This window comes from Cyrtonyx montezumae, unplaced genomic scaffold (assembly GCF_038088225.1).
Source record: "Cyrtonyx montezumae isolate F1298 unplaced genomic scaffold, pur_monq_1.0 scaffold_5, whole genome shotgun sequence".
NCBI classification, from domain to species: Eukaryota; Metazoa; Chordata; class Aves; order Galliformes; family Odontophoridae; genus Cyrtonyx; species Cyrtonyx montezumae.
Genome location: NW_027072056.1, coordinates 13959661 through 13985676, shown reverse-complemented (window position 1 = coordinate 13985676; position 26016 = coordinate 13959661). Strand labels below are relative to the sequence as shown.

The 26016-nt window shown below is 43.4% G+C and overlaps 1 protein-coding gene across 1 annotated transcript in view; it reads left to right on the top strand.

The window, feature by feature from the left end:
• The window catches only part of LPP (LIM domain containing preferred translocation partner in lipoma), a 370558-nt gene that overhangs the window by 7852 nt on the left and 336690 nt on the right, over nt 1-26016 (top strand). The window contains exon 2 of the mRNA XM_065748152.1: nt 8883-9044. The gene's annotated coding sequence lies outside the window, so the exon portion shown is untranslated. The remainder of the gene's footprint in view (nt 1-8882; nt 9045-26016) is intronic.

Here is a 26016-nt window from a genome sequence, read left to right as displayed (position 1 = left end):
GGTGTCTAGTCACGATCTGAAGAAATCAAGAGGAGAGGCTGCCACTCCCTTTGGTCGTTTGTTCCAGTGGTTAATCACTTCTTTGTTAAACACGTGCGCCTTACAGCTAATTTGAATTTGTCTGGTTTCAGCTTCTAGCCAGTGGCGGTTTGTGTTTATGCTATTCTTTTCTGCATTAAAAAGCTCTGTCTCACTCGCTATTTTCTCACTGATGAAATTACTTATATGCTGAACTTCACTCACCCTTCAGTTTTTCCCTTCTTCTCCCTTTGGGCGCATGAAACCAATCGAACAATTTCAGTATCTTGCTCTAAGGCATTTTCTCTACTCCTTAATTCAGTTTTGTGGCTCTTTCCTGCCCTCAGTTTAACCACCTTTTGAATATTAAAATGTGAGCCCCAGGCCTGGATGTGTTATCTTATCCTCTTTAGTCTCTGTGCTTTATATGGAGGCAAATTAACCTCCCTATCCCTACTCACTCTCTTCCCTGTGTGCTCATTCCCAGGCAGCACCTGACCACTGAACCCTGCTTACCCAGTGATCATGGTCTTCGTGGGGTGGTAGCTATATTAACCACCCTGCCACTGTCTGTGTGCTTTCTCAGTGGCCATTTCACATTATCTTCCAAACTGCTGATAAAAAGAGTGGAATAAAGTAGGGCTGAGTCCCAAACCTGGTAGGAATTTATTGTTCAGTGACGAGTCTCCACTGACAACAACATTTTGAGATCTGTCAGTTATCCAGCTCTCAATCTGTCTCACATATCCTCTGGTTCACACAATTCTGTGCTATTTTTTTAAGCAGGATGTCATGGTTTTAGCTCAAACCCCTTGTAAAAAAAATCTAAGTATAGCACATCTGCGTAGTTACCTTTATCAGGCAACTTTGTAATCTCCTCAAAGAATTTAATCAGGTTTGTTAAGTGCTATTTTCTCTACAACACTGAATCACATTCTCAGAAGAGAAGAATGCCAAGAGGCTATTAAATATTATTATTTTATCTTTAGTCATCTGCTGTCCTCACCAAGCTGAGTAGACTGATTCTGTATTTTTGGCCTCTTTGGATGTCACAAGGAGCTAGTTCACTGCTGTGTGAGACATGGTTGTGTTAGCATCTGAAGAGCTGTGCTCCCTTTTTTCTTTATGTGCTCTTCTGACTCAGTCATGGAATCATGTAGTTTGGAAAAGACCATTAAGATCAGCCAGCAGAGCCCCAACTCACCCCCACCATGCCCACTAACCACATCCCATAGTGCCACATCTCCATGGTTCTTGAATACCTCCAGGGACAGTGACTCTCCCTCCTCCCTGGGCAGCTGTGCTAGTGCCCTGCCACTCTTTCTGAGAAGAATTTTTTCCTAATATCCAACCTGAACCTGCCCTGGCACAACTTAAGGCCATTCTCTCTTGTACTATCACTGTTACCTGGGAGCAGAGGCTGACCGTACGTTGCCACAACCTCCTGTCAGGGAACTTTAGACAGCAATAAAGTCTCCCCTGAGCCTCCTCTTCTCTAGTCTGAACATCCCCAGTTCCCTCAGCTGCTCCCTGTAAGTCTTGTGCTCCAGACCCTTCACAGCTTTGTTGCCCTGCTCTGGAAATGCTGCAGGGCCTCAGCAAGGATAATTTATCTAGGAGTTTAGACTGATTCTTCTGTAATACCAAGCTTACAGTTACTGCTTCAATCACATGCTTCGCTCCTGATGGCTGTTTCAAGTGGTTTCCCTTGCTCTTGTAGAGACGCTGTGGATAGGATGCTCATACCCTGGATTTCACAGCCACCTCATCTTTATAAATACTTTCCCAATCACTTCCTGTGCATCTTCTTCACTATCAACAATAAGGGATGTCTGAGGAATGGGAACACTTGATCAATTGGAAGAGAAGCACCTCAGTATGTTGCTGGCCTCAGGACCAGGAAAAATTGGAAGCCCAAATTTTGCTTTACGTTGTCTGGGTCTTTCTGAGGAATACGAAAGGTCTCATGGTTTATGGTACAGTAATCAGTCTCTACAGCATATGCCATGTTTCCATGCAATTTTCTTTCTCAGATGTGCCAGCTGCTGTTTTCCCCACTTTCACTGCACATTTACAAGTGCGCAGGAATGCACACACATGCACACACACACAGCTGCAGCCATGAGACCAGCCTGGCCTTGGCCCATACAGTGCTTGCAAGCCCAGAGATGTGTTCAGTTAGGGCAGGAGAAAGTGGTGGTAGTTTTTGTTGTTGTTGTTGTTTTGTTTTTTGTTTTCCTAAATGTTGCTGTTCCAGTGTCTGGATTCGCAAACACCTGCACTAGGGTTTCCTGATATTTCTGTAGATGTCTGCATCAGAGATACAGCTGTCAGAGCACTCACACGAGTTTAGACTTCATTCGATCATGACTCTATTCCTGTTTCATTCTTTCTTACTTAAAGCAGAGATAGAGATCTAAAGTTTCATGCACACCCAGACCTGTAATAGCAGAAGCCTACATTAGTGAAGAGTATTCATCCAAGCCTACTTACACCAGTTTAACATCGAAGTGCTCAGATCAGTTTAATTTGAATATATAAAGAGTTAAACCATCCTACTTGTAATGGATTTTAAATGAGATATCAGCTTCATTTAAAGCTGTGTGCAAAGCCTAGTTTTGGAAAGACAGATTTTTCTGTCTATTTTGAGGGATGAAGTTGGTTTTAATGTGATCAGTTTTATTCTCTCTGCAATATGATGAATACAGTAGGTGATCAGATACAGAGGATTTAAAGATAAGTAAGATCAATGCTGGTTCCCTACCAGATGAAGATCCAAAGCAGACTTTTCTCCAGTGCATATTCCTGGGATGCTCAGAAACTTCTATTGACTTTCCTGCAGCACAATGAGACCCACCGTAGTGGTCACTCAAGGAGGAATGCCTAGCCACATCCCAGGTGCTGTAGACCCATAGTGGAAAGGGAGAAGAGCAAGTCTGGCAGCTCAGTCTGTCTTCCTTTCTCAACTTAGAAAAAGGAGAATGGGGACTACTACTCAGTGTTTCTAAACAGTTTCACTCTCTGGTTTTCACAAGGTAGTGAGAAGCTTCAGATTCTTTATGGGAAAACAAAGAGCTAATTTCTAGCAAAATTATTGACTAAAAAAAAACAAAAAACGAGGGGAGGGTGTTTCTAAGGACTAAAACAAAAACACAGCAGAGCCAAAATTATAGAAGTTTGTCTTAGATGTTCTGTAAAATCCCATTCTTAACTAAATCTAGATTTGGGACTTAAACCAACCTGACTGTTTCCTTTAATTAAAACCTCAACCAGAGTTCAACTTACAACAACTATAAAACCAAACTGCAGAAAATAAATGAGGTGACATCTGTTCCTTAAGCAAGGCTTCTTTGTCCTGAATTCTAGAGAGCTGGTTCATTAAGGAGAGACTTATGTGAACAAGAAAGGTTAAACAGGAGAAGCAACACATCCTGATGCAAGTATAAAGGTGCTGAAATTTCTCCACTCTTCTCCCCAAAGACATTTCGGATACCATTTCTTGAACACTGTCAATAGTGCTCACATTCTGATTTCCTCTACAGACAGCTCGCTGCTCTCTGCAGTCTCTAAAAGCATCATCAAGCATTTCCTCATTAGATAATATCATCACACACCCTAATGATTGGGCTCAATGAGTCACCTTCCTTTTTGGAACACTGCATTCAGTCCAAAATTGTGTATCCTCTCTCCCTTGAAGAGAACTCCCTCCACACACAGACATGTTGGAAGACCAGCCCAGCTGCAGGAACAAGTTCATTAGCTGGTTGATTTTGACTAATCCAAAAAGCCCTTTGTGTGATGTTTGAGTGTCCTGGTTTTGGCTGAGACATTGAGAACAGTGAGGGACAGTCCTTTACATGGGAGTGTTGTGTTCTGAGAGCAATGTGGGCACAGCTAGGAGAACTTGCCTTGGAGAACTTTAGCATTTAAACAGTATGAAGCCAGCAAAGCAGTAAGCAAAAGGTTTCATGGCTCAGGAGGATGATAAGCAATTGGAGTTACTGGGAGAGCTTGAGGTATCTGGAGAGGGAGAACACAAACAAACATGAGAACAGTGAAGAAAGAATATAAGAAACAAACAATGAATGGTGATGGTTGATGAAAAGTTTGTAGGCAAGAAGCAGAGGCTACTAGGAGAGGAAAAGGAATAGGTCCTTCCCACTCGATCAAAAAGGCCTTCAGGGCTGCTGCTGGTAGGGTTCATTTTTACTTTTATTAACATTGCAAAAAGCATATACTTCCACCAGAAGATGGCTGTTTACATTCCCCTTGTCCATAAGACTTCCATCTTTGCAGCACCCATATGCCTTGTGTTAACTGAATTTGCCTCCACATTTACCCCACCCTTGCAGGGAGCTGGTAGCTGGTACAAGCATACTGGACTGAAAATGGGGCAACAGTTCCAAAACTGAACTCTGGAAGAAACTTATTTGCATTCTACTTAACCTTGCTATGCCTCTGTCCAAAGGTTTTTTTACAGCTTCCAGCTCTTGTAGCACTCACGTTTATGTTTCTGCTCCTGCACCAAACATCTTCCAGCTCTTGGTAGCATTGAATGGCACATCCTGCACCTCCAACATCCAGAAACTAAGTGGGGAAGTGCCTTGATTCCAAGGGGAACCCTTTCTGGAAGAAGTGTTCTAAGCACCTGTAAGACACCAAACAAGCTGGTCCACCTTCATGGCTGAGGCTTGCACATTCCCTCTCCCTCACTCAACCTGCTTACAGGATGTGCCACCACACAGCAACACATTCCCACTGCCAAGCTCTGGGCTGTCTGAGCTTGATTCCCTGGGTTTTCTGGAGAAAAGATGACTCACTTCAGCCTCCTGGTTAAGGAACTCACGTGCATCACCTTCCTGAATCAAATGTGATGTATTTCTTCTATGCATATGCAAGGATGGCGAAGCCTTATACTCTCAGCAATGCAAAGCCACTGTCACTCCTGCTTTCTTCTTTTGGCTCAACCACCATTTGTCTGTTATGCAGGATGCTGCCTGTTTGGATTCCATTTCTGAGACTTCCTCATTTCTTAAGGAGTCTCCTTTAGAAGGAAATTCCTCTTCCACTCAGCTACTTCTTAAGTAATGCTTAGTGCCTCCTAAAGACCAGTGTTGGGGAGCCCTACTCAGCCAAGAAGGTTTGGTGCTCCTTGAACCAGGGAGAAGACATTTCCTCTCAGAAAGCATCATGATGCAGTGGCACAGCTGCCCAGGGAGGTGGTGGACTCACTGCCCCTGGAGGTGTTCAAGAACTGCAGAGATGTGGCAGAGGGGGACGTAGTTAGTGGTACGGTGGGGATGGGTTGGCAGCTGGATTTGGTGATCTTAGTGGTCTTTTCCTACCTTAATGACTCTATGATTCTAAGACACAGCTGCTCTGTTTTCTGTCTGTTCTGCATTGATAATTTGTTGCTCCCAGTCATATGCCTCCTTGTAGATCCCTTCTCCGGAGGAGGCTCTCTTGTCTCCTTGTCACTGTTTCGTAGACACACGCTTAACGATTTCCCAATGGTAGTATGTGGCAACAATGAATCCCCAGTGCACGGAAATGCACATGAAATTGTATTAGTCACACACAATTAGGCAACGCACAGTCACCATGCAATCAGGGAAAGCCTGGATGCGGATTATTGAGGCGCAAGTGTTTTGATGAACCATATTAACACCCCAAAATGCTAATCTATGAAACAAAGAAGCTTTTTCCCTGAAAGGCGTTGTACTGGCCAATTTTTTCAACTTGAGTTGTATTTTAAAGGTTGGAAATTGCCCTTTTGTCATTTCCAAAATGAAAAATTCATTTCATTCAAAATGACTTTTGATTTCACAACTTAAGCTAATGAGATTTTTTTTTACATGGTTGAATACAAAACACTTCAAAGTTATCAAAAAGAAGCGGTGCTGATTGCCCCCATTGAGCTTTTTTTTCACACTTTATTTGTAAAAATGCTTATCCTCACCTACATTTGCATTTAAGAGAAAAAAAAGTTTAAACGTTGAAAACATTTGCAGGACAGAGTAATCATAAGTTGCTCAGCTATAATGCAATGGCAATTTCACCACCTCCTTGTTACATGATTGTGATATGCTGTCTTGTCTTCTTGGCATCTTCCAAAGAACTATTTATTTCCTTGTGAGAGGTACCAGGCTATGCACATATTTACAAGCTGAAAATCCACACCTGGTGTCTCAAGGCACTTGCTAGACTGCACAGGGCACTTGCTAGACTGCACAGTTCTGCTGAATTTGGGGGGGGGGGGGGGGGGGTCTCAAATGATATTGACCCATCAAGAGGAGACTTCTGCGTGCTGTGCAGCTTCCAAGGGAGCTTTCCAACGTTGATTTAACGTGTTATACATACGTGTTATACTGCACTGTGCTTGAAAAAAACACCAAAACCAAAACAAACAAAAGAGCAGCTTGTTATTGTGTAGGCTCTGCATAGGAGCGCTTCACTTCACTCCAGACTTTGTTATTATTTCAGTAGGAAAATATTCCTCAAGAGTAAAGAGAAACATTTCTTTGTCACTCCCATGAGCCTCAAGAATTCAAGGAAATCCCTCTCCCAGGAAAAAAAAAAAAAAAAAAAAAAAAGGTTTGGTGATTTCTTCTCAAGCTGCCTGCATCTCTTTTTGTCTTATGCATACATATACACAGAGGCTTCTGTACCTGTTGACGTATCGCTAAGGAAGTAATCTGCCATGTTATGTGCATTTCAAGCCAGTGTCAGAATCATAGAATCATTAAGGATGGAAAAGATCTCTAAGATCATCAAGTCCAAACCCAACCCATCCGCACCATGCCCACTGACCACATCCCTAAGTGCCACTTCTCCATGGTTCTTGAACACCTCCATGGACAGTGACTCCACCACTTCCCTGGGCATCCGTGCCAGTGCCCAACCACTCTTTCTGAGAAGGAATTTTTCCTAATATCCAGTCTGAATTTCTCTAACTCCCTTTCTACCACATACATCAGACAACTCTCCACACAACAGACACCAAGCAGCCCCAGTTCCACCAGCCCTGCACAGGGAGATGCTGCTCCATGTCTGGAGGTCCAACTCTTCTTCATTCTGGTGTGGAATACTTTACAGAGGAAGGATTATGCAAGGGAAGGGTTTACATCTCAGCTTTCTTCTCTTCCTGTGAACTCTCACTTCACTCTCTGTATGACAAGGAAGCTCCGTAACTTGCCATACCAGGGATCAAACCAGACTCCTGAAGAACTTGTTCCTCCATTGACCTTTTTGATCAATTGAGCTTTTATGTGACTCGGATGCTTTGTTTAGCTGTGTATTAATATAGCAAACATTCAGTGTATGGATGGGTGTTAAGACTGTAAGGGACTGTTAATACTGTTAAGACTGTACAGGTCAGGGGGTGGTTCTCTATTGCACACCTTGCTCAGCCTCAGTCAACAAAATGCACAACCATAGCAACAACATTCCTATGCTTTTGAAGCGCGCACTGTGACAGATTTTCTCAGGCACAACAGAGCTGCTATCATCAGTTGCTCTGAGCAATAGGTTTCCAAATTCACCCTTTCTACAAAGTCTGGGGAGAAAGGAGGGGGTGTCGAATCCTATCACGACAATGCTAGAAAGAGGATGAGTCAAACGTGCCTCAGGGGTGTCCATCAAAGAGCAGAGATAAAAGCATCGAATTCCAGCAGCAAGTTGTGCCTGGCAGATGCGATGAAATAATGCTGCTCGGAGGGAGAGAGGGGAAGTGTCACTGCACCCTGGATGCTGGAAGTGCCTCTGTGAGCACAGAGCGAAGTTGCCGTCGCGGTGCTGCAGACTTTCTGTCTGACGCTGGGTGAGTCACCGGCGCGCTGCTCGCTGCAGGAGTGCCTGGCTGCTGAGGAAGTCAGGTGCTGCAGCAAATTGAAGTCTCTTCTCTCTTGAGACGTGCAGATAATGCCTTCTGTTCTTTTGTGTAGTCGGGTGTTTGGGGAATAAAGTGCTTCATGCTACAGGCTGCAGCACCTAGCAGCTTCGTGCAATAGGCTGCGTGCAAATAGTCTCAAGCCCTGAGCTCTGGGTTGGCCATGTTTCCCATTGCAGACCCAACCCTTCCCAAGTGCTCCCCACTGCAGACCCATATGATGTGGGACACCCGACTCCCAGCAGTGTCTGCAGTGTCTGTATGGCCAATGTCTCGCCACCAGTTCTGGAGGAAGCTGTCCCTGCAGTGAAATTAACCAAGAAGCAAAGTTTCCTTTCCTGTAACCCCAGACTTATGAGTCAGCATTTTGCACATAAATTATTTACAGTAAAGGAAAACAAGAGGAGTAACTTTAAGTTTTTGTGTGATGGAGAGAAAGCAAAAGGAAGACATGGCCCACAATACTCTTAAGTTAATCTCTAAGTCCCAGGAGTTTATCCTTTATTTTGGAATAGCACTTTGTGTGTAGCAGCTCCAGGCCTACAGATTTATACTGTTTAGCCTCAAGGTCAATGTGGGGGAAACACATTTTACATCTGAGGAAGCTAGGACACAAATATCTGAAATCACTGGATGTGCCTTTAATTCCCAGTACTAGCTATATCACAGTCCTGTCCAAGAAGCAGCATGTGTGTGCACTCCCTCCTAGGAACTGCAAGAATTCAAGGAAAGGCACAAATCTCATTTGTGCAATAAGCCTGAAGGCTTTCTTTTATGCGCTCATTGGTAATGCGTGTTTAGCTTTAGATTGCAAATGAAAATTGCTTTGAGTCACCAGGAAAATCCATGCAACCCACAATCTCCAATGTCTAACGGTTGCTGGTGAACACTGGCTGGAGTTATGAAGGCTAACACGGCCATCTTTCTGTAAGTACTTAAGCAAATGCATTCACTCACTGCTTAATATCTTTTCCAGCCTCCATGGGCCATTGGGCCACCACAGTGATCTGCGAGGTAGTAACAAAGGATGCAGGAAGTCCTTATGAGGAGGATGCTGTGATGAGGAAGTGAACCAGATGAGCTGTTAATAAAAGACACAAAGCATTGAAATCTCTTGGAATACACGGGGAGTTTTCTGGTGAGTAATACCAACATTTTAGAAGCCGAAAAGTGAATCATTCCTACTCCATATTAACAGTTCCCAGACTGCTCTGAGCTACAAACCAACACAGTCCCATGCGATCTCTCACCAAGGAATGGAGAATATTATAATCCTCCTATAGAAAAGACAAGGTTTCAGCATTTGTCCTAGACCCCTATATTCTGAGATCTCAAGGGACAAGTCAGCAGAGCACTGCTGAGAATAAGAAACATCTGTGGGTTATTCCCACCAAAAAGAGCAGAGGTGCTACCATGACCACTCAGCACCCAGCTGGCCTCAGTCTGCACATGTAAATTTACTAACAGCCAAAAGCTATATGAGAGGTCAGGTGGTACACCCCTTTCCTTCTTCTTTTCCCCTACCTCAGAGGTGTTTGGCTGTACTGGAACCTCTGTCTGTCTCATCTTGTTCAGGGTGACACCACTGGTAAGGTAAGTGAGATGGGAGAAAGTCCTTGTTGTGATGAGCTGGCCAGTGGTGTGTGAGCAGGCCACTTTGCTGGATGGCTGTGAGTGGGATCTGTAAACACATTTCATGCAAACAATGTTATCCCTGGCAGCTGTTGCTAAAAAAGCTGCAGCTCAAATGAGTGTCTGGTTCCTCAGCCTTTCCTGTGCTATGATCTCATGCTATGATGTGAGCAAATTTCCTATCTGTGAAGAAGGGAAGCAGAGCAGCCCTGGGGGAGCTGAAGTGGGTTCTTCATTCTTCCCATCAAATGCCGCTTTTAATGCTGTGACTTAGACAGGGGCCTGGGTCAGGGCTAACAGAGAACTTGCTGTCGGTATGGATGCTTGATTTTCATTGCGCCAGCAACATGGTCTGTTTGGGGTCCTATTGCCTAATTTGGGCACAGTTGGGATCTCATGGAGAATTAGGTATGGCGTAAAAGTGTGTCCAAACACAGGCTGCAAGGGGCTACAAGTGGCTGGTGTTGGCATGGCGTTGGGTGAGGCAAACTTCTGGGAAGCTGCTTTGCCCTGCATTTCTCTCCCAGGATTTGAGAGTTGTAGTGTCATCAGAGGTACCCCTATGGTAGTCTGGTCTTTAAGGGAGGTTGTTGTGTGCTTCTATACAGTGTGGATACTGGGAGGACCCATGGCTTACTCAGCTGGGAAGAACAAATGGATGAGCTTTGTACTGTCCTGCATCCATCACCAGTCATCTTCAGTAAGAGCAGCAAGAGCCCACATGGATACCTTTGGGATCTAAGTGCTTATTTTGATAGTGTGTAAGTGTTTGGATTTGTGCTTGTTTTTTCCTTTTTTTTAAGGTGTAGGAGATTAATCCTAACTTGTGTGGTTGTTGTACCATAGTTTGTGTTGTAAGGGGCTTGACAATGCTGTCAGGAGACATGCTCCCTAAGTACACTTATTATTTTTCCTCATTGTACAAGCTGCACCAAATAAGCACCAGGCATTTCCAGAAATTGCTATTGATTGGGCAACTAAGTTTACAAAGCTAATCAATAAGTTTAACCCCCACACCCCCCATATATTTATCTGTGATACAATTGCTCTCTTTGTGTGCCTCATGTGCTTTCCAGAGCTTGTAATTTGTCCAGTGTAAATAGCTGATTTCATCCTTTTTCCTGGGGAAAAAATAGCCCTGCTATTATAAAGCTGTGCCTCTTCTGGTGAGGGAGGTGTATGTGTCTTCCTGCCTTTAGGGTGGGTAATTTCACCCTTCACAGGATGAAGATGAAGAGATGGGAAAGAGCCTTGTTGTTTCCTGAACAGCAGAGTTACAGCAGTCTCCTGTGGATTTGTGTCCTTTGGCCTTTCCATCCTACTTCTGTTTCTGCCATAACATTCCCAGCTCTTTTCACATTGCTCTTCCTGTGACTCTGCAATGCAGAAGATAACATAATGCTGCAGCTGGGACAGAGCTGTCAAGTGTTTGCTGTCCAGCCAGGACATGCATGCTGTCTGTCCAGGTGGCTGTTTCCAAAGTATTATGTACCATATGCCATTTCACAATGGAGACCTCATTTGGGTCTTTATCTCCACTCTTCTGTGGGTTTGCTCAAAATCTGTAGGTATTTCTTGTTGACAAAATTTCTACCAGTTATTCAGGCATGAATGAGCAGCCCAAAAGTTTGGGGGTTGATTCCAAGTCTGGAGAGTCAGCTGAGTGTCAGTCCAAAAATCGTGCGTGGGTGCCTGAACTGGCAAAGTATTTCACTTAGGTTCAGATATTTGCAGTTCTGAAGAATTTGGAAAAAATCTGGCCTCAAATTATTGTTTTTTGGTGTTTTTTTTTTTGTCTTTGCTGCCCCAGCAGATCTGGGCTGCCTGTGCTAAGGATGAGAAACTGCACACAGTTCTTCTCAAGGATTTCCCCACAGACTGGAAGCACCAGAATTTTGCAAGAGTTTCTGTAGTGTGGGACTATGACTACAGAGATTGTGGTGATTCTTACTCCATTACAGCTGGCTATGCCCCATGTCTACTAGGATATGTGAAAGCCCCCATCTCTGTCCTCCCCTAAGTAAAAACAGACCTACATTTGACCCTTGAAATCTAATGTTCCCACATTTTCCTGGAATTTCCCCCTCTGATTTGTGAAGTCACAATAAATTGGCCCCATTTTGGACTTTCCTCTCATAGAGAGTGACTACTGGATCACACAGAATGAAGTATTGATGATATTTTTCTAAGATGTTGAGATTTTCTTAGGAACCACTCAGAACATAATTCAAAAGAAGGCTGAAAATGTAGTGAGGAAAGTGGTATGTGGGAATGTTAATTATTGCCCAAACAGTAATACTGGTAGTTTGTACTGTATTTCTTCAGAAATCTTAGAGCCTGTTGACCTTCTTCAAACATTCCCAACAAGGAAGCAGAAGCCTCAAAACCCTATTATTAAAAGCTGCTTGAAAAGAAATCAGTGATTAGGCAATATAGTGTGCCCTGTACTGAAGACTCTGGGAGTTTTCACAATTTAAGTACTGTTTGGCCAGCTGATTGACTTTCCAGCTGGCACTCAAATAAGCAAGCTGTAAGAAATGCTGTTCAGTTGGTGGTTACAGTATGTGGCAGAAGCTAAGGGTGTTGGGAAGGTGGAGGGTTTTGAGGATGTGCTGGGGAAAGGGGTGGGTCATGGGGTCTGGAGATGGAATCTCAGCACTGTATGAAGGGAAAAGTGAGGGGCAAGGTAGCTGTGCTGGTGGAGTGAAGGCATGTAGGGTGTAAATGCTTAAACTGTGGACAGGGAAATGGTGATGCTTGAAACAACTTGAGTGCAGATTAAAAAAAGTTCTAGAATGAGAAACTAAGTAATCTTAAAAAGTGGCTGTTACTCACTTTCATCAGATTTTTAAATGAGTGTCTTTCTTAAGCAGTAGGTGCTGCATAACTGACCCATGTATAACAATGCTTCAGCTTAATATACATGTAAGCTCACAGGCAGTAGAGCTAATCTCCCAAAATATAAAACTTTGTCTTCTGACTTACCTCAGATTCCCTTAATTCAAGGCCTTAGAAATGATTGCAATTAGCTTCTACTCCTTCCTTTACTCTTCTTTATACTCAGCTAAGGGTGTGGGCAGGCAAGGTCTTGGATCATTGACTCAGATGTTTAAGTGGAAAAATACTCAGCTCAAGTTTATTGCAATGAGTAGAAGCAAAGGGGGTCTTGGTAAATATCTTGATTCTTTGTATGCAGCTGGGTTCCCCTTTGTTTACTTGACTTCTACAATTATTCTCAAGCTGCTAAGGTCATTGCTAGTTAATAGTTGGCTAGAAATCAATAGACAGAGATGGTTAAAGATAAGTTTTAATAATGAGCACAATCAAATTCTAGCAACTTTTATCTCTCTTCTGCTGCCAGTGGTGGTTGGTTTTTGTGCAAGGACTTCATTCATTTTCCAGCTGCACAAACTCCAGGCAGAGTTTATCTCTGTAAAATAAAGAGATAGCATAGCTCACTCTGGTGTCTGGTGGTAAATGCCCTACTGATAGAGAAATTAATTGGTGTGCTAAATGCCTTCCATCAGTTCTGATAGGATTTACAACCAGTGTTCACCATTATCCAGAGAAATCAAAGTTCCAAGATATGGAGTCATCCAGAGATGGGCACTGTCTTGTCCTAATCATCTGTACCTGGAGTAATGTGTCCAGGTGTGGAGCCCTCAGTACGGGAGAGACATGGATCTGTTGGAGTGTGCCCAGAGATGAGCCATAAATGTGATTCAAGGAAAGAAACTCCTCCTTTATAGGACAGGCTGGGAGAGCTGGGGTTGTGCAGCCTGGAGAAGAGAAGGCTCTGGGGAGATCCAAGAGTGGCCTTTCAGTACCTAAAGGGAGGCTGTAAGAAGGATGGGATACACTCTTCAGCAGAGTCTCCTGTGACAGGGCAAGGGGAAATGTTTTCAAACAAAAGGAGAAGAGATTTAAATTGAATAATAGGAAAGTTTTTCATAATAAGGGTATGGCATTGGCAGAGGTTGCCCAGAGAGGTGGTAGATGCCCTGTTCCTGGAGGCACCCAATGTCAGGCTGGATGGGGCTCTGTGAACCTGCTACAGCTGTAGATGTCTCTGCTTGTTACAGGGAGTTGGACCAGATGGCCTTTAGGGGTCCCTTCCAACTCAAATGATTCTGTCATCCCTGACTAGATGGAACATCTCAAAGTCTCAGTGAGCATTTCTAGTAAGGTCAGTTGTCAAATAGGTTCAGCACCTCCAGTTAAGCACTACGATGAAGTTGGATTTTTAAGAGCTAAGTTTTTTCTTGGAAGGGAAATCAGTGCTAGGATTTATACTTTTAATTCTGGGTTTGTTTGGTTCAGCTCCAGTCTAATTGCTATCCCTCATCAAATGGAAGAGCAGATCTCTTGAAAATACCTCTGATGTTGAGTGAACATCTGAACAAATGTGCCCAAAGTGTGCTGGAGACAGTGGCTGCTGCTGGGCTTTGGATCAGATGCTGCTTGTGCTGGAGGTTCCTTGGCTGCCTGTGATTTGCCAGATGATCTCGTGCCTGGCACCAGGTTCTCTTCCTGTGGGTTTTACAGAGTGCTATTGAGCTGTGATGCAATGGCATGCTGTGCTTCTGCAGCAGATTCACCCGTGTAAGTGTTGCTCGTGCTGCGTCCTCAAGCAAGTGAAAATCCTTCTCTCCACCTGAAGCCGTCAGATGTTTTCATGAATGTGATGGGCCATGGGGATGGCCTAGACTTGGAGTGCATGCCAGTAATTTGAGGGGCTCTCATTCAGTTTCCTGTTCTGTCCCAGACTTTGTCTTCTGCCTCAGGCAAGTTACATCAGTGGTGTGACTCAGTTCCCCAGCAGAACAATGAAAATAGCAACACTGCCCTAACTTGTGGGATTTCTGTGGTGATAAACACCTCTCAGGCTGCAAGGCACTGTGGTCCTATGATCAGGACAGCCACTTCAGCACCTATGGTATAAAAAGTGGCTTGAGCTCTTTACCTGCTAAATGCTGTGGACATGTAAAACACATATCAAGGTATGGGAAGTTATTAAGTAAGCAACTAATGCTCAGGACCACCTCCTGCGAAAATTTTAAAACTCAAATGTCTTGCTGAACTGACAGGTCTCCTGAGAACTTGTAGCAGAACCACCAGGTGTTTGAGGACTGCCCTATGTAAACTCTCTGTCCGGGATATGAAATAGAAGGGAATTTCAGTCTGAAGAGTGCAATTAACCAGTCAAAGCTGCCTGCTTGGGGATAGCCTGAAGTCTGCAGTTATTTGCAACTTCTGCAGGATATGATGACCCTCAAATCAAATGTGTGTGTGTGACCAGGAACTTGGGTAATCAGTTTTGTCTGCAGTGCCTTTAAAGCTTGTACTCTCTTTACGTACTTTAAATCTCTAGGGGAGCTCCCCTTCTTACTATCTCAATCTCTCAACCCTGCCTGTGAGAGTTGATGTGCTGGGGAAATGTGGTGACCCCTTGGCCAGTGGCATTACAATCAATCTGCTATCATTGGTTTGTCTGGTTTATTGCACCAATGGGACACCAGTTTGATTGGGATTGCTCACTGGATATCATACTGGAGACTGCATGTTCTGAATGATGCAAACTGTAAGCTCATGAGGACTGAAGCAGAAATTTCTCTAGAAAGCATGGTAGAATATCTCATGGGTTTTGTTAAAGAACAACCAGACAGAATATGGAGCCAACTTTCTCTAAGGCACAAATGAACACAGTTCATGTGTTGGGTTATAAACATATGTAAATACAATATGTATCTTCTAAATCAAAGGTGGAAGAAGTTGCTTTCTTTTGTTACTAGTATACAGTAATAAGTTGTCTCACTGGATTCAAGTTGATAATGTTTTTATGGATACCCTGAGATGAAGCTTCTCTATGGTGATGTTATCTAGCACATCAGCTCATCTCCCTGCCTAGGGGTGATCTCTCTGCTAGTTCTTCACTTTTCAATAAATTCCAATCTAATTGAGGTAAATTATATCCATTAATGCTCTTGATAATATACTAAAACAAACACCTTGCCCCAGTTCTATCAGCCCCACTCCTCTGTGGATTTTGGCCATAGAGCAGTGGAATGAAGGTACTACAGCTGAGAATTCATTCCTATTCACAGTGAGCAAATCTCAAAACATCTCTCAATCAACTTGTTAAACATAATTGAATTCCTCCTGACTCATCTTCTGGGTTTAGAGGCTGTTTGTTTGTCTGTGGGGATCAGCAGGTGGGAGCATGGTTTTCTGGAGCCTGTGATAAGTCTGTGAGCCTGTGTGCTGTGCTCCCTGCCTTGATGCTGTGTGAATGACGAGTGTTGCACCTGGCACAGAGCCACACCTGAAACCCAAACCTTTGCTGGGCTGATAAGCCAAACCATGTAATGAGAAAGGAACATTCTGCCTTGCTTTTAACACCCAAGGGCGTGCACAATGTCAGCTTGTCCAAAGTCAGAAAGGATTTGTTTGAAAACGGAGGGAAAAAATTAATACCAAGCAAACAAAGTGAGTTGGATGTTTGGGGATAAGGACTTAAAATCTATAAGCATTAGGCTTTCATTGCTTTCACATAAGGCCAAGGTCACAAATGACCTGAAGTCGTGGTTTCACTATTTGCTTTGCTTGAAGAACTGGCTAGAATTTGTGAATGAGCTGTATGTTTGCCTGTAGAAACTGATTCTGTAAGACCCAACTTATTTTCTACTATGTGTCAAATATGGTTTGGGGTTTTGGTCAAAGAAGAAAGGGATGTTAACACCAAACACTTTTCAATAGCTTGCAGACAGCATTTTGTCCTTTCAAAAATGTTTTCTATGTTTAGAGTTCTTGTCTCCAAGTATGGAAAAGGCAGACAGCAAAGTTACATCACACCAACTCAAAAACATTGCTTGTTAAAATAAAGGCTTTGAACAGATCCTGAATGAGTATTCCCAATTAACTTTGAATTGTTAATTTTTTTTCTCTTGGTCATTGAGGGTGGGGGAAAGGAGGAAAATCTATGTTAAAGATCTTCCTAAATTGTTCTTTCCCAACTTAAATCAGAATTTCAAAGAGTTTGTAAAAAGATTCGAGGCTCGTTACTTTGGGTGCAGCACTGGCAAGTAGCGAAAACAACCTTCCCTCACCTGACAAGTGCCTCAACAGGAATAAGACAGGATGCAACACGTGGACAAAACGCAGATGGGAGTGTTAGGAGGAAAATGAGGAGGAAGTTGTACCTTGCCATGGGCCATCCTGGTGCCAGATGGGTGTTGTCCTGTGGCTTAGAGAAATTTTAAGGTGCTATGTGAAAGATGCTTCTCTTCCTGTTGGTGTGAGTTTTGAAGCCAGCACAGTAAAAATCTGTTTCTGGCATTAACAACTTGTAGTTTAATCAACAGCATGAATGTAAATGGTGCCATGAGAGTTTTCCTTCATGGAGCCCTATAAGCCAGTCTTAAAGGTTGCTGATGTTGTCAGGGCCTGGTGCCCATGTTGGGAGCAGGGGGCCTTCTCTCCTGGGCAGTCAACCTAAAAGCTTTTTGTCCTCAGAAAATGTCATCTAACAGATTGACGATGTTCCAGAATGCCAATTGCTCATGATTCCCTGCTGTCTGCAATCAGAGTTGTGGGTGCTCAGGCCATGACTTGAATAAACATCAGAATGAGATTCCTGGTAGCAGCCGAGTGTTAAGCACTTCACAACCCAGTGTCTCTCAGACACTCGGTTCTTCTTATTGATCCTTCAGTGAAGTGCTGAACTTGAGACACGGATCTGAAGTTCTGCTTGGTCTCTTCAACTCTCAAAGAGGCTCCAGGAAGCTAAATGCAAACTCTTGACTTGACTCAGCTCTGTTTGACACCATTGGAAGCATGCCTGCATGCAGCCAAAGAAGAGAACAAGGAGTAGAGAGTACTGGACTGGTGTAGCTTTTGTTAACTTGCTCAGTTAGCAAATGACACCTTCAAAGATCACTCTGTCTTATCAATAGGTCTGTCCTTGCCTGGTGTTGCTTCTTCTAAACAGAGGAAGGGAATTGCTACTAAAGGTAAAGAAGATTATTTGCTAGTCCTGGGCTGCTAACTGGGAGGAAGCTTCTTGCCCCCAGATTCTGAAGCTGCTTGCCAGTAGGAATACTGAACGCAAAATGTCCTGCTAAGGATAAGAGGTGGCTTGAGAAATCTTGTGAAATTTGTCACAATGGTAAGTTCTGCAATTGGAAGAGATTAAATATAGTTATCTTTCAAGTTGTGATTTTCCTATGTTAGCTCTTGTTTTAAAGCAACCTGGTGTTGAAACTTCAACTCCTTGGTGCCATCTTTAGTCTATTCCCATGTCTAACCAAGCTATTAACTTTCAGAATCAGTTATTAAAGGCACCTGTGAACCCCTTCAAAACTCCAGAGCCAGCTGACTTCCTACTTTTCCTTTCTGATCTGATTTGAGGTCAAGATCTGAATATCCTTCAGCATTCCAGTCCAATTAAAAATTCAATCTGTGTTTAAAATTTGTTTGGGGGTCTTTAATCCCATGGCAGTAGATTCCTCCACTCCTTGCCGAGTAATAGGAGAAAGAATGTTCAGTGTTATTAAATGACTTGCCAAATGAGCCCAGTGTCTTAGTGGGCTGGTGCAAAGCTTGCCATACCCAATAGAGCATGGTAGGACACCCAGCACTGGCTGCCAGGTCAGGAGCGGAATTGGTGCTATCAGAGTGATATTATCCAGGATGCCTGGGGACAGAGGAAATTAAAAGTCACTAATACTTGCTGCCTTGAGCCAAGGCTCAATTGCAGAAGCACCTGCAAGGTTGGCCTGCATAAGTACTACTTTTTTTGTTGTTGTTTGTTGACTACTCAATGTGTTTTTCTTTTGAAGCCAGAGGATGGCATAAGGCTACTGCTCTGTATGGCCAAAACAGTCAGGATGAGGTTGAATAGGATTCTGTTGATGTACAAAAGATCTTGGACTGCTGAAAGCAGGGAAGAAGAGAAAAGACTGCTTTTTTCCCATCACCCTATTGACTGGTGGTCTCTTTCTGCCGAGCCTACAAAAATAGATATGAGTGACTGCATTTGAAGCATGACAGGAGGGAACAAAAGGTGAGTGAAGGCTGTTCCAATTTTTTTTTTTCATGAAACAGCTTTGTGTCTAGGGAAAAATCTAGGTTTCAGTTGGTCAGTTTTCCTTTGCTGGGAGAAATATCTGCTACAGAATCTACACTTGTTTTTTTAGCTGGAAGCTTAAAAACTAATAGGAATAGTTTTAGATCAAATGATGTGGGTTTTTTTGGAATTTTTGGAAAAAATGGAAGAGTTCTTCTTAAAGCCATTAGAGTAGATGTTTGATACCAAGGTGAGCTACAAAGTTGAAAAAAATTAATTCAGTTTGACTCAAAATAAAACCTTCAGATTATTCTGAACTGCCAGTGAACCGAAAAATCAGTCATTTGCACTAATGATAAGTAACTGGCAGGTTGTTTTGCTGTCAAATTCTGTGTCTTGTGGAGTGAGCACATTGTTGTCTGCTGACACGAACTACTGAGCTGGTTTGGAGAAAAAAAAAAAATCAAATGCAGCTCTTCTCTGTCAGTAAGATCCACTAACAGGTCCAGGGGATGTTTCTCCTGGCAGGACCATTGGGATGAGGGATACCAATTCCATTTTTTGTTCTCAAACTTCCATGGTCTAATAAATTACCCAGTGTTTCCTCTTGATGCTGACATCAAGAGGCTGTTGTGGCAATAAGTGCTTATTATCTGGATGGCAGTGGCATTTGCAGGAAGCCAACAACGCCAAGGCAGGACAATGTCTCAGTGGCTGGGAGGGAGATCTTACAGTGGGTCTTGTGCCTGGGGGTGTCTGCAAGGAGGGCAAAGCATCAACAACGTGCGGAGGGGGAGTGGGTGCAACATAGCAGTGAATTGAAGTTGCAGCTACAGCAGCCCATAGTGGATGGCCAGGAAAGAACAGGGCACTTGTGGTAACTGTATTTATCAGCACCTATACCAGGAGACCAGTGGCTTGATAAGTGTGAGATGGTGCCTGAACTGGAAGGAAGTTCTGCTGGGAAACACGGACTGCGTTTCATCTGAATGCACCTGGTGGTTGTGGTTAAGGCAGAAATCTGGTACTCAACTGAGTCAGAGTTTAGGGCTGGGAGGAGGGAGCAGCAAGCATGACTCCAGTAGATGAACTGGCTAATGCACATCTAAGTTCTGTGTCCTGCTGTGACTATATTCAGCCTTGAAGGAAAATGATCTTTTTACTTCCATTTTTCCAGTCTATCAGGTAAGGTCAAAGCAGAGACACAGTCCATATGGCTGCAGAGTAGAAGACAGGACTGTGCTGGATCAAACGCTTGATTCCTTTACTCAAAAGCTGTGTAACATGTTAGCTTTCATTTCATTTTCTTAATTAAAAGTGTCCAGGCAATAATTATCTTGATGTCTGTTTCCCCAGACCAGTTAGATACAAAATGACCATGCAAACAACACAACCATCAGATGACTCCTTTCCCTGTATGCCCTCCTGGGTGCCCCAATGCTTTGTCACCAAGGAAGTGGCATGAAGACTGCAGTTCTGCTTTCTGCCATCCCTGTGTGGTGGGTGAGGAGCTGCACGGTCTGTCACATGCTTGTAGCATCCGTTCAGTGTCCAATCTCTTTAAATAATAAGTGTTGCCCTGGGGGTGGATAATGGGATGTAATTCAGCACTACCAGGCAGAAGATAAGGCAGAATTACCAGATCTTTTTCAGTTCTTGTAATTTATGCATCTCTAGAAAGAAGATGAGTGGACGAGTAGGTCAAATTGAGTGGGGTGATGGATCTCCCCATGAACCTCACTGGAACTGGAAGAAACTGCCTACACAGCCCCAGGAACAGATTAATCTCTAGCACAGGGAGGAAAAGATTCTCCACTAGATGAAAAAAGTCTTTTTTCATTTTTAGCTTTCCTTTATGGATGTTGCTGGACTTTGCTTACACTGAGCAGTGCAAAGCCAAAGCAAGATCAACATGTCCTTGATTTTGTTTTGCATGTGAAGTACTGCATATTTACCCCTTGCCACCTAATTTGTGAGTTTGCCAGGAACCAAAGCATCCATTTAAACTAGCCACGAAGACAGCAAAATATGAGTAAAGCTTGATCGTTATCTAAAGCCCAGATATGATGTACTGAGGGTGGCCTCACAAAGTCTGAATTATAAAAATGCAGCTAGACAGAACAAATTAAGGCCTTTTATGTTCTAGAAGTTGACTGTGGGTAGAAGTTAAACTGGAAATTACAATAAAAACTTTTTCCCTATGGAAAATCAGGATGGCACTGGGGAGCCAGAGTTAGTTGCTTCAATGCCCTTTGATTCAGGCTCACGGGTAAATCTCTACCTTCTCCATTACCCATTGGCCTCTTCTCTGGGGAAGAAAGGTGCTGTAAGATGCTCCTGGGTTGAAGTGTATGTTGGAGAGCTGGAGACTGAGTGGGATACAACTCCCATGGGGGGGGCTCCAGTTTTGTCTGCAAAAGGGAAGGAGTCAAAGCTTAGTGGTAAAACATCCTACAGGGAAGAGAAAAGCTTGCTCAAACTCATGCTTCTTTTCAGAAGTCCTCCTGAGGCAAAGGATACGTTCAACTCTACCATCACATTCATAGTAATAGCTCAAATACCACCTGGGTCCTGGGAGGTCACCAGCCAGACTCCTTCAAAGGTGGAGATGTTGGCTGTGTGAGCTTAGTGAGCTGGGAAGAAGTGAAAATAGATTCCCATTATTTAACATCTGTGCAAGTTGAAATCTTTTGCAGGATGAGGGAAGGAGTGGTCAGAATGGAGCAGCAGTGAAGCAGAAGCTGATGTGTGTGGGTTGCAAGATATTCCTTTTGGGTGCAGTTGGCTTGATCTGCCCCAAGCTGTCTCTTGTAGAGGTAGCACAGCTATGTGTGGAAGATGAGTATTTCTTGCTTACAGCTGTGCCTTATGTTTGGTTGCTTTGCCACTAGAAATGATTTAGTAACTGATGCCAGAATTTCAGTTAAATGAAAGTTCTTATAACAAAGAGTGCAATTTGTTGGGTTGTTGTAAATTCATGTTAATGATTGATGAGGAACTCTGGTTTTCTCTGTTCTCACACCTTACTTCTCCTCAAAGTATTTACATTCAAGAAACAATCTCATCACAATTATGGCACAATTATATCCCATTGGTTTTGTGAAATATCAGGCACTGCAGCTATTGGTACATCACAGCATCAAACTGTGAAGAACGTGAGCTGCCCCTGGGAAGCGTTGGGTTTGTCTCATGGCTGCGTGGTACCTCAGTTTCCCAGTTTCTAGAACTGTGCTTTTCTTTTGTTTTCTGAATTCTTTGAAAGCTGGACAGTGATGCCTGTTTTAATAAACAACAGAAATATATACAAGTGAGGTAAAAAGAATTTTAAGATGTCCTATATGTTTTCACTCTTGCAGTCTGTCTTCTCTAAGGAGGGAAATTATTCTTTTATAAGTAAGGCTGCTAAATAAGCCCACCTGTTTTACTAGATATCAGGAAATCCAACCTAGAAGGAGAGAGAATAATTGCATTGTTTTTTACTTGATGCACAATGAAAGTTAGTTTAACTGGAAATATTGTCCTACGTTCCTATTTATCCTTACTTTGGCTCTGGGAAAAAATCATGCATAGTGGTAACTGAGCACTCGTCAGAAGAAAAGCTTTAATATAGGAAACTGGCAACATTTGGCCCTAGTAATACTGTAATGCTCACAGCTGAGAATCCACTCAATTATATGCGTGAAGAGGACTCCATATAATAGTAGCATTTAGAGCTTTATGGGCAGCATAAAAGGAGAAAATCGGGTTTTTATATCACTGTGCTCATTTGTAGAAGCAGGAGGTCATTTCCTACCCCTCTGCATATGTTTGGACCATGTAGGGGAAATGCAAATGAATGTCTGCTTGGTGATTTGGCATGGCACCTGGGAAGGGTGGGTTGGGCCTGTTCCAGAGACACCCCCACTGTGTCACGGCTCCTGTTATATAGGTGATTTCATGTACTCGGACTGGGCAATGTCACAGCAGAAGTCATACTCTAAAAATAAAAACCTTAGCTCCTTTAATAATGAACTCTCCAAGCCAACTGCAGCTTTTCTTCCTTGGCAGTTGCTGGAATGAGTGAAGCAAGATGACCTCCCAGCCCATACAGCTCCTGCCACTGCTTCTGGGAGGGCTGTAGGATCCCTATCCCTGCAGACATGCAAATATCTTTCAGGTGTTTCTTACCTGATGCTTACAGTGACAGTTCATACGAGTACACAGATAAGGCTGTAGCACCTTTTAGGTGAAGTATTTGTATTCTATTCCAAATCTTTTCAAATCTTTTTTTTTTCCCCTGAGGCTGACTGCCATATTTCTTACCTTGAATCATGGAATCATTAAAGTTGGAAAAGCCCTCAAAGGCCACCTAGTCCAACTGTCAGCCCATCACCACTGTGCCTACTAACCCATGTCCCTCAGTGCAGCATGTCTATCTTTGCCTCTAGACATGGCAGCACCTGGGCTGCCCCCACCCTCCTTCCTACTACTCATGAGAAGAAATCAAACACTTCCCTTCTGCTGGTACAGATAGTCCTTTTCTTCTATTCGGAGAAGATAAATCCACTAGACTAATGCTCTTTTTGTGTTTCTAATACAGAAATATATTTTTTATTTTTGTATTAAAATGTGAGACTGTAACAAATATCTTAATTTCTTTTTCTTGCTGTAAAGCTTGACATCTGGGCCTGTAACAGCTCATCAGTGGATTTGTGAGATGAAGCAAATGACATTTCTATATAGAGCACTGGATGCTGTGGAAATCAGATGGTGAAATGGGGCTGCAAAAAATTTGGTATCGAGTGATGATCTTCATCCAAAGATCTCAGAGTGCAGCAATCCCTGTTTTGCTGACGTAGGGAATGGGTGACTTATTCCAGCCTGATCAGCAAAGCTGGCTTCCTAGCAAAGAGCCCATCTCTGGAGACTTGTACCCAGAGCACAGCAATCTGCTGTGTTGCATGTCCATGCCTTATAGAGCTCTGCTTTAACAGTGCCTGGATCCCAGTGTGGACAGAAGTACATTTGCTGTAACCAGCTGTAGCTGGGCAAACTCTGCCCATGGTGATGTGCTTAAGTCTTGTGTAAGGGCTCTTAATGTGCTTTAGTGAAGGTTAGTCACTTAAAGCGGCTGAAAGTCTAGTCCTGCTCTCTAGCTAGTGCATTTAATAGCAGAGGCATTTAGATCCAGCTGTGCCATTTCAAGCCACATCTGATCAAATTTCCCAAGTCAGCAGAAAGAACTTGCTGATTTCTAGAAACCCTGTGAGCTGGAGAAAGCTGGGAGTGGTGGCTGTATGTCACTGCTGAGCTCTGGGCTGCAGCCACTGGCAGGATGCAAGGCCCCAGGCTGATGGCACAAGGGAAGTCCCAGCTATTTGAGGCTAGCAGGAGCTCTGTGGCACTCTCTGCTAAAGAAGCACTTGTATGCGTATTTCTGCCTTACATTTTGAAGGTTTGTGCTGGCTTTTTACACATCCAGGTGAACATTTAGTTGGAAAGTCACATTGTTATTTGCTGAGATGCTTTCTTATTACATATCCAGCCACCACTATTTTTGATGAAACCTTGCAAATTTGATTACAATGGCTTTACATATGTACGCATACATGTATAGGCATTGCTTTTGGTAATCTAAAAAATACAACTTGAGTTCTCTTTTCTGGAGGATATCTCACTGTGATCCCTTCCCAATGGAAACCGTGTCACACCATAACACCTGAAAATCTCTCAAGAAACCAAAAGCATGTCTCACTGCATAGCTGATGGCTCACCTGCATGCTAAAGAGCTGGATGGGGTTATCTTGAGTGGTGCAGGATAATCTGTTGGTGGGAGTTCATCTTGATAAATCATGGAGTGCATCTGCATTCTGGCACCTTACAATGCCTCACTGCTTCCCCAAGAGCTAGGGAGATAGGGGAATAATAGAATGCCAGAAATGGCTTTATCAATTGGCATCTCTCCATTGGGTTTTCATTAAATTGGCAGAGGGGGACTGGTGTGCTGCATCTCTGCTTTGTATAGAGATTGATATACGTACACAAAAAGTTGAGCCAACCCATTACCTTTTGTCTGTGTTGTACGGTTGCACCAAATGGGAAGTGTTAGTCACTTCTGGGAAATGCTTTTTACAACTAAAATCACGTCTTGTTTCTCTTTTTCCAAGATTCTGTCCATCTGTTGCCTTTCTCAAAAACAAACAAACTATTAATACAGTGCTTTGATAAAGCCTTCTGTTCAAGGCTTTTAAAGTGCTGTGCAGATACTCCTGATTTGATCTGCCAAGAAAGAGCCCTTAAGAGATATTAAGTTCCTTGCTTCCTCCAGGGCAGATGCCAGAGTGTGTGTACAGGACCAATCTGCAAGTGGGGTCCTAGCTTTAACTCTGGAATACTTGCTCAGTTTCCACTCCTGTCTCAGGATTTGCCTATTTCCATTTCTTAGTTTCCTTGTAAAACATGGGCATTTCTTTTCTACTCTGCCCTGCCCTTCTGTGTGCAGATGTACCTGTGATAAAGGCTATGGGGAAACAATCTCCCCAACAAGGACTTTCTGAAAATTTACTTGCTGCCTGAAACACCGAAGCTAGGGACTGCCAGCCTGGGACAGCAGCCCAGCCATGATGCTCTTAGTCACTTTTCCTTTCTTCCTTTTTGTTTGTGGAGGAGACAAAAGGATAAATTGGATAAAATGCCCCAAATGGAAAGGCTTTGTTATCAGGAAAGAAGCAAAGGCATTCAAGAAAGGAAGTAACCAAATGTACCCAGTGTTGAAATGTGCTTGGGAACAACAGTTTCTTTTTGTGGCTCTGCAGTCTGACTTCTGGTAAATAATCTTAAATTCTTTAATAAGAAAGAAGCCAACTGAAAGTTTTCTTGTGTTGGTAAATGTTCTCCCATCTCACTGTTTTGAAACAGAACTCATGAGGGTTTCCAAAATGTACTCAGCAAGCTTGTGTTGGCTTATGAACCATGTATCCTAAACATGGAATCATAAAATTGAACTGACCATAATGAACACAATTCAGCAATGCCAACTGGTCCCTGGGTTCCTCTTGCTGCAGTGCTGTTACTGAATCATTAAGGTGGGAAAGGCTGCTGAGACTGTCCAATCCAACCATCAGCCCATCACCGTCATGCCCACTGACCCAAGTTATGCAAGGTTAGATCCTCTCTTTCTTCTTGAACATCTCCAGGGATGGTGACTCCACCACCTCCCTGGGCAGCCTGTGCTAATGCCTCACCGCTCTTTCTGAGAAGTTTTGCCTAACCCCCAACATGAACCTCTGTTGTCCCAGCATGAGGCCGTTCCCTCTTGTCCAATTGCTGTTACCTGGGAGCAGCAGTTGAACACCCATCTAGCCACAGCCTCCTGTCAGGGAGTTGCAGAGCAATAAATTCTCCCCTGAGCCTCCTCTTGTTCACATTGCTCTGT